Genomic DNA, 8778 nt, shown 5'->3' on the forward strand with positions numbered 1-8778 from the left:
TCGCTGTTTTTCCCTATTTCTCTCTGTAGCTTCTCCTGACTCTCTGCTCTTGCAGAAAAGTGATGACTTACCAACACTGACAGTGTACAAAAGTGTGCATATATCAATCTGAGCGTGGGTTGAGGTGTTTTTTTTGCGTGGATCCCGGTGGATCAGTGTTTGCATGTTAAATCGGTTAAAAAGGTGCAACTGTGAAATGTGGCGAAAGGTTAAAAAGGTGGAGGAGGTTTCGGTGAGCTTGTTAATGTATGGAGGTGAGAACAGAGCCCAGGGCTGACAGAGGGCGAGGGTGTCAAGGGTAATCATGTTTCAATATTAGAGGTGGTTAAAAAAAATCCATTCACATAAGAAAGATTTTTCCATACTGAGATTTGAAATCAAATTTCAATGAAAAATGGAAAAAAAAGGAAAATTAGTAGAATGCCAAATAAGAGCAATAAGAGGTTCAGCCAGTCTCACAGTAGATGAGTGAAGTATGTAAAAAAACAGACTTTGTATTCATGGATAGAGAATCGTTTTGAATCGAAAATTTGATTCTGATTGGAATCGTTACCCAAAGAATCGAAATCGAATCGAACCGTGAGACACCCAAAGATTCCCGCCTTATTCAATAAACCTCCAATAATCAGCTTTCTATCAACTCAAATCGTTCAACTTTTTCCACTTCTTCTCTTCTTTTTATTAGTCTGAACTGTCTACTTGTTTTTACATTCAAGTATTTGGATGGATAGATAGATGGATAGATGTAGCTTCGCTTAGCATGAACGTCGCTCATTCAAGTTTTGAAAGTGCGTCTTCAAACATTGTCATATTTGCCGTTAACAAACAACCCACCATGTATATTTCAGTCTGCACACAGCTCAGCGTCGAGCTGTCTAGACTGTGTTTGACCACGAGTGTTATGCTCTCAGGTCTGTGTCTGTTTGTCTGAGGTAGTCTCTATGCAACCAGGCGCACACCAACAATAAAACCTCTAACCCAGTTGGCCAACAGCCCACCTCCTTTTACCGACCTCTCTCTCTCTCTCTCTCTCTCTCTCTCTGGATGCATCGTTCATCACTCTTTCCCCTCTGTAGAGCATCCTGGACCACAACAATACAGCCGTCACTAAAGATAAGGGTTCATGATCGTGACAGCTAAAGCTTGTCCGTCTTACATTACAGTTGACGATACATGGCCGGTGAAGTCATTCTAATTGAATGCCTCTGAGAGAGAGAGAGAGAGAGAGAGAGAGAGAGAGAGAGAGAGAGAGAGAGAGAGAGAGAGAGAGAGAGAGAGAGAGAGAGAGAGAGAGAGAGAGAGAGAGAGAGAGAGAGAGAGAGAGAGAGAGAGAGAGAGAGAGAGAGAGAGAGAGAGAGAGAGAGAGAGAGGTATAGTGCTGAGCCTCGCCACCATCACTCCCCGTGATCTTGCTTGACGTATCTTATCAAAAAAAAAAAGGGAGAAGTTTCAAAAGGTTTCCTTTGGTACATTTTGAAATGTATCTTAAGTCATAAACCCTGCCCTGAATTGGAGCAACTTTGAAACAAGAGTGTTGACGTTGTTCCAGGAGTCAAATACAGTAAATGATGTAAACAAAAAAACATTGCGTTTTTCATGACTAATGATTTCTACACTTCCCTCCTTTTACTCTTAACTTCCCCATGTTGTGAAACAGCTTACATACACATGTCCAATGCTTGCACGCAATTTTCGTCCGAATGCGTGTGAGTGTATACGCTTCATGTTCTTGTGTGGTAAGAGTGAGCAGACAGTCATGACTCCTGTGTTTTGTCTCTTTGAATTTCAAAACAGTTTCTGCGGCTCTGCAAGCAGACTTCTCTGGATGTCCACACATCACCCTACACATCCACAGTACATCTCAAACATCGCTTCTTCTGGTACAATGCACACAAATAAGTGAAATTAGAGATTTCCAGAGATGAGAGAAAATTATTCTTAATATTTGACATTTTTTAAATTCTATTTCATATCTTCTTAATTGCTTCTTATATTCTATTTTATTTTATCTATGTACTTGCTATTTAGCCTTACTTTGCATGTTAACTGTTTTTTTTTTTCACCAATATACCAAAAACAAATTCCTCGTATATTTAAAAGTACTTGGCAATAAAACCAATTGTGAGTCTGATGAGCGAGAATATTGACTCATACAGAAGGATCCATACAGAAATCTGAAAACAGCTGCAGCCAGGAAGGTGAAGAGGGTGACTTCAAAGTAAAGGCATGTCTTTTTTAAAGGACGATTACAGACTGTTTCAATGCCGGTGTACGTGTATGGATGAGATTCCATGATTGTCCTTCACTTAGCGCATCATAAGAAGAAATAGAAGAGTGTGAGGGAGAGTCTTCTCTAATGGGGGAGAAGGCAGCTATGTGAGGAATCGGTCAGTGAATAATTCATGAAGGACAGAAAGCGACAGTTAACAGGAGTGTGTCATAGGACACTGACGCTCATCCATCCATCCATCCATCCATTTATCCACCTACTCAACCACCCTGATCCACTATCTCTCTTTTCTCTCTCTCGTTCTGCTCTGGGGAGTTCAGATAAAGGATAATGGATCTGCTGACATTCATCTGTCCCAAAAAAAAAAAAAAAAAAAAAAAAAAAATCACATTAAAAAAACTCTGTCGGTGTGGAGCTGAATACACGTTTCTTTTCTCTCTTTTTTTTTCCTTTCTTTTTTTTTGCACACACCCACACGATGAAGAACAAACAAGCCATTAAATGAATTTGCTCTAATTTGTGCATGAATACCCTGTAATCTTTTGATCAAGCAGGTTGGGCAGCTTGTACACAGAATGCTCCCTCTTTTACTCTTTCACACGCATATGCACACACACACACACACACACACACCCACACAGATTTATATAACGCCCTGCAGGCCTGATGCAAAGAGAGTCCCTCGACTTCACCTCAGGGTTCAACAGTCAAACCCAGGCAGTTAGCCAGAGTGCTTCAGGCTCAACTTTGAGGGATAATCATAATTTGTGTGGGACAGGCTTCAGCTGGGTAACAATAGTAACGATGTGCCCAGCTTCCACCCGGCAGATGCTCCCTAATAACACATGAACCAGGAGGGTGTGTTCCATGTCTGGCTTTGGAACACACACACATTCAGAGTCAGGCCCACGCACATGCAGGTTACAGACGGACACAAAGACCGTTCCATGCATCAAGATAGACAGAGTAATCAAACGGGCCACGTGGATCAATGAGAGAGCAAGACACCAATAAAGAGAAAATCTTGAAGGAGTTAACACCCTGCCTTAGAATTTCACAAATGACTGTTTTCAAATCATATCTTTAAAGTTTGATATAATCAACTCAATTTATTACACTTATATTCAATATCACAGTCAGACATGGATAAAAGAAACGCTCATTTGATTTGATTTGTTGAAAGTGGAACATATTTTTGAGACGCTGCACGGTGCTTTTATTGATTTATTACTTGATAAAATAATTTTGATCATGCACAAAAACAAGATAAGAATAAAAGAAAAAAACAGTACACCTAAAACAAGGCGAACTGCAAATTCACAAGAGAATAAAAATCACCTGTTTAAAAAGGTGAGGCAGTCAGATAGGTGTGTGTGCAGGTAGGATGAAGTATACACTTGTTTATTCTAAGCCTTCGTCTACTTCTCAACAACTGAGCTTTTTATTCTTCTGTAAGGTGACCTTGAGTGTGTTATTATTATGATTAGCTTTGTGCACATACGAGAGACAACAGATCGACACTCACACAGTGAGCACGCTCCTGTGACTCTCAAGGACTGCTGTTATGTCGCACTGCTTTGTTCATTGTTTGTTTGTTTGTTTGTAAAGTCTAGAGTCTTACAAATAATCATGATCCACTAATTCCCAAATAAAACAGAAAATCTGGAGGGACATCACCAGGCCACATTACAATTCATCAAACACATTCAACAACCCATTAGCAACCATCAAAACACTCCCTGCTAACGGTTACATTTAAGAATCCTGGGAGGAAAGGAGCTACATTTTTTTTAAACTTCATCTCTTTTTAAGGTAAAACTCAAACACGCTTACATCTTTTTAAAAGAGAGAGAGGGGGACAACAAGCAACAAATAATTGCGGATCAGTAGTTGAACCAGCAACCACTGCAAAGAGAACGGTTGCCTCTGTACACGGGGCAAACCACTCGATCAAGTGAGATTCAGCTCTTCAACTCATTTAAAAATATATATTAGCTATATATATTATATATATATAATAGCTGCTATAAAGCGTTATCCCTGGACAGTCCACCACTGACACACACTGACGCACAGACCGTGCAGCAAATCCCACCATCAGCAACATGCAGGTGCATGATCATTCCAGCAAGCAGACGACAATAGACACACCATCCCCATTCTCTGTGGATGCCAAAAACCCACTCGTCTGGCAAAAGAGCTGAGTGGGACACATCAAGCAGGGTATGCCTGTTGTCCCGAAGAGACAGAGACGCACGCGCACGCACACGCACACACACACACACACACACACACACACACACACACACACACACACACACACACACACACACACACACACACACACACACACGAGGGCTCAGAGCATCATACACCTGACGAAAAACAACGTTTCTCAGAAACCGTTGTTTTCACATCTCGTGTTTGAATCATGTGAAACATCTTCGGCGGTCTCAACTCAGGTTGTGTTGATTCGATTCGAATGGCCCCCTGATTGGTGGGCTGAGCAGTGAGTGTACATAATTGTTGTTCCACAGAGCTTTCTAAATGCCAGTTTATCGTTCAAAGGGGAAAGCAAATGGCCTTTTCTCAGTCTCCCTCAAATACGATGCAATATTTTTGCGACGAAAGAGAAAAACACTTAGTAGGAGACTGAAAAAATATTTTCCAATAAAAGTACTGTTGTTGGCATGGTAACAAATGACTGCTTACATAGAAAGAAAGAAAACATTTGGAGGTAACGTCCATTTTCAAAGAAGTAAGTGCTTAATTCTTGGAACAGAACAAACCAAAGGAGTAATGGGGCACAATAAAAGACCATTTCATGGAAATACGAACAAAAGACCAAACAAAAGATACTCAAATAAATCAATTATAATTGGTGGCTCATTCGTTGATATTGAAGGAAACTTAAGTTTTTTATTAACAATCATGTCCCACAGAAGGCTACCTGCATCCAAACTTCTCTGTCAGTCACAAAAACTGTCAAATGTTTCTCTTAATCCAAAATGTCCTTCGACACATCAATGGAATATTTACAAAATCTTATTTCTGTTTGCAATTTAATTCAAAGCAGGAACTTGAAATCAAAGCTGAAAGAAGAAGTATTTCCTGCTGACACGTACATCTGAAGAAGGTGAGTCCAGTTTAATTCAGACATAAAAACCTTCAAAGTGTTTTCAAGGAGATAACATGTGATTGAACTCATAAAAGGCAGCAGTAAATCAAATCAAACACACACTTTTACAGAGTTAACAGACTCGGCTTCTTCAGTGACTTGTAACACAGTTGAGGAGGGATTCAACCAAACAGACCCTGCTTGGTTCTGATTCTTCTAATGTCGAATGAGTGAACGTGTCCCGGAGGACCTGAGGGGGTTTTCCATGCCTCATACAAACAAGCAGGTCTGATAGGTATGTTGGCTCAAGATCTTTGAATGCTTAACATTCTTGGAGTAGGATTTTAACGTCGATCCTTCACCACACAGGAAGCCTGTGTAGACTTCTGAGGACAGGTGCAATGTGTTCTACTGCTGAGGACTCAGATGTGCTCTGTGTCTGTTACGATAAATTAGCATCAGTGCAGAACTTGAAAATGTTCACTGTAGTGTCGACCGCTTGTGTGATTAGGATCTGCTTGAATACAACTCGGTATTATGAATGTGGCTTTGCCTGGAAAAACAGACATCTCATTGGAAATGGTGAAATATTCTCGATAGTATTCATTCGCTATCTGTCTCATGAACCGCCTTGGCAAGCATAACACCTCTTCACCAATCACTGATTGGTTTATTAAGCTGCAGGTTTGAGCTCTGTATTGGCTGATTGGTACTCCCTTCTCTTCGTTTCTTTTTTTGGCCTCTGACGGAGTCCTCCTCTTTTTCATTTCCCCTTTCGCTCTCTCTGTCTGCATCTTATACCAGATCGATTCTTTCCTGTCCAATTGATCCCTCTCATACCACGCCGCCTCCCCGAGGAAATGTACAACTCTATATAATCAACTTAACCGCTCCGCCGTCTGCCACTATGCTGACCTGCCATGAGGTTTGTTGGTCACACGGCTGGACTCTCCGTCAGATTATCGGTGCAGCAGGCAGAGAGCGAGCGGCCAGCTGCCCCTCATATGTTCCTCTCTCGGGTGACACAGATGGAGAAGCTTACAAGAGAATCTCTTTAGGAAGTTTGTGTTTGACTGTGTGGAAGAAACTCTGTCTGTTAGTGGGAGCATGTACACAGTATATTCATCAAATTCTGTGTTGTCATTCCGACTGTAAAAGAATCAAGAACAAGTCCTTCAAATGCTTCATGTGAACTGACTGCTGTGGCTCAGTTTGTCGAGTCAGTCGTCTCTTAACCGGAAGATCGAGGGTTCAAACCCCAGCTCCTACAGCAACAAGTCCGAAGTGTCCTGAAGCAAGACACTTAAGCCCCGTTTCCACACAGCACTCCAGTACGGATCGGTACGGTTTGGTTCGATTAAGCTTGATCCCGTTTGCATTTCCACAGCTCGTGCCCTATTTGGTAGGTGGCGTGTAAGCCGGATGACGATAGCCGCTATGTAAATAGCCTCATATGATAGCAGTAAATCGCTAACAGCTAAAAGCTAACTAATAAATTCAACAAAGGAGAAAAACGCAACACTAACAAAACCAATGCTGGAGACATCTAGAAGTGTCATGTGACTCTTTATTACAAGAAGTCAATCAAGCTTTGTTTCAGAGAAGGCTCTGTGCCACGAGGAGAAATACAGACGTAAACAATCAGCTGTGTGTTTACAGTCAATGGTTTAAAGACGGCAGAGTTTTGTTTGCCGAAGTAACACAAGAAGTGATGATTCTTTCAACCAATCAACGGACTCCAGTGTTTAGCTCCACCTTTTCGGGTCAGCTCCACATTCTTGACACCCCAACAGAAGGGTCCTAAAAAGTGGGATGGTACGGATCGATTATTTGGGAATCTTTCCCGGGATTAGTCTATGGAAACACGGCAAAATGCGCGCCGTACTGAGATGAACCGAGCCGGACCGCTCGGTGGAAACGGGGCTTTAGCCTTCAGTTGCTTCTTCAACTTTGTCAGCAGTGCATGAATTTGTGTGAAGGGGATATCTTTGGCCATCAGTGAGTGAGTGGGTGTGACCTGCAGTGGAAAAGCACTATGAGTAGTCAGAAGACTAGAAAAGCACTAAACAAGATCTAGTCCTTTTACTAAATGTGATTTTCCATTAACCTCAGAGAGTTGAAAGTGATTATTTAAGTCAATAAATTAATGATCAAAAAATGAGTTTGCAACAGTTTGAATAGTAAATAGAAATGTAAGAAAATGTGACCTTCACTGCTCTGCTTCAAGGTTCTGCAATCGAGATTTTTTTGCGCCTCTTTTATTGACAGAATAATTGGTTATATTTTTTTTTTTAATGATTTGTCTGAAGTTCAATTTAAGGAGAAAAAAACCCCAAACTGAGTCATGTTAATAAGTTGACAGTCTCACTGGTAACTTTACACAGTACTCTGCAAAATAAACTCATTCCTGCTCTACAAATGCACAAAATGTGGCAACATCCTTCCAGCGCGGAGGAAACCCTGGTTATAGTCAGGTTTCCTCTCATTGCAACTGTTGCCAAACTACTAAAATAACTCCAGCACTACAATGCACACCCGACTTCCTACTGAATGCCTCTGGTCACATCTGCACAATGTAGAAGACCGAGGCTGCAGGGTGCTGCTGACATGTTTCCATCACTGAGAGGAAACAGTCATCTGTAAAGATTTACTAAATCTTTGTGTACTTTTGTTTCATGCCATATTTTCAGCGTACCACCTCTAAACTACTGTACATACATTCTCATTCTTTTTTTTCTCCACTCAGCCTTCCTCTCAGAACTTACAAGAACCCTCCCTCCTCTCTCTCTGCCTCTCTTGGGGGACGCTCAGTGCCAGTGTGGACTTTTATTTGTGTAATTTACATCCTCTGACAGCCTCCTGCTCCCCCTGCCCCACAGCCCTTAGCTTTTACTGCGGCCAGACCGTCGTAAAGCAGCCGCCCTTTGTGATGAAGGGAGAGGGAGAGAGATATAGGGAGGAAGGCTGTCTAAGCTGCAATCCAGAGAAAGCTGATTGTAAAAACAACACACACACGGTCACTTGATGGAGGTTAGCTTCCTGGCTGGCTGTTTGTGTGTGGGCTCACGTCTTTACGTCTGCGTGTGTGTGTGTGTGTGTGTGTGTGTGTGTGTGTTTGTGTGCACGTACACTCCCACCATTTGCTTGTCTATGCGCTCCATATGCAGTTGCAGGGTTGGTTTTCTTGACCAAACAAGCTTAAGAATATCCAGGGATCAGGCATTAATCCTCCAGCCATCATGTGCCTGCTCTGTACTTAACTAGCTCGTACTGATAATCCAATTAACAGGTGGTATGGACCTCTAACTCACCTGAGGAGGTGCATGTCTGAGGTCAGGTAACTCCTGACACTTAGCGACAGTCAAGTAGCATTCAAGATTTCAAGACACACCATTTCAACTGGGCTCATTCAGCACCAGCTGAAATGAAT

General features: G+C 41.8%; 1 protein-coding gene across 3 annotated transcripts in view; it reads right to left on the reverse strand.

The window, feature by feature from the left end:
- The window catches only part of raraa (retinoic acid receptor, alpha a), a 147007-nt gene that overhangs the window by 48420 nt on the left and 89809 nt on the right, over positions 1–8778 (reverse strand). The gene's annotated exons all lie outside the window — the stretch shown is intronic.

The sequence above is a fragment of the Symphodus melops genome, assembly GCF_947650265.1.
Source record: "Symphodus melops genome assembly, chromosome: 21".
Taxonomy (NCBI): Eukaryota; Metazoa; Chordata; class Actinopteri; order Labriformes; family Labridae; genus Symphodus; species Symphodus melops.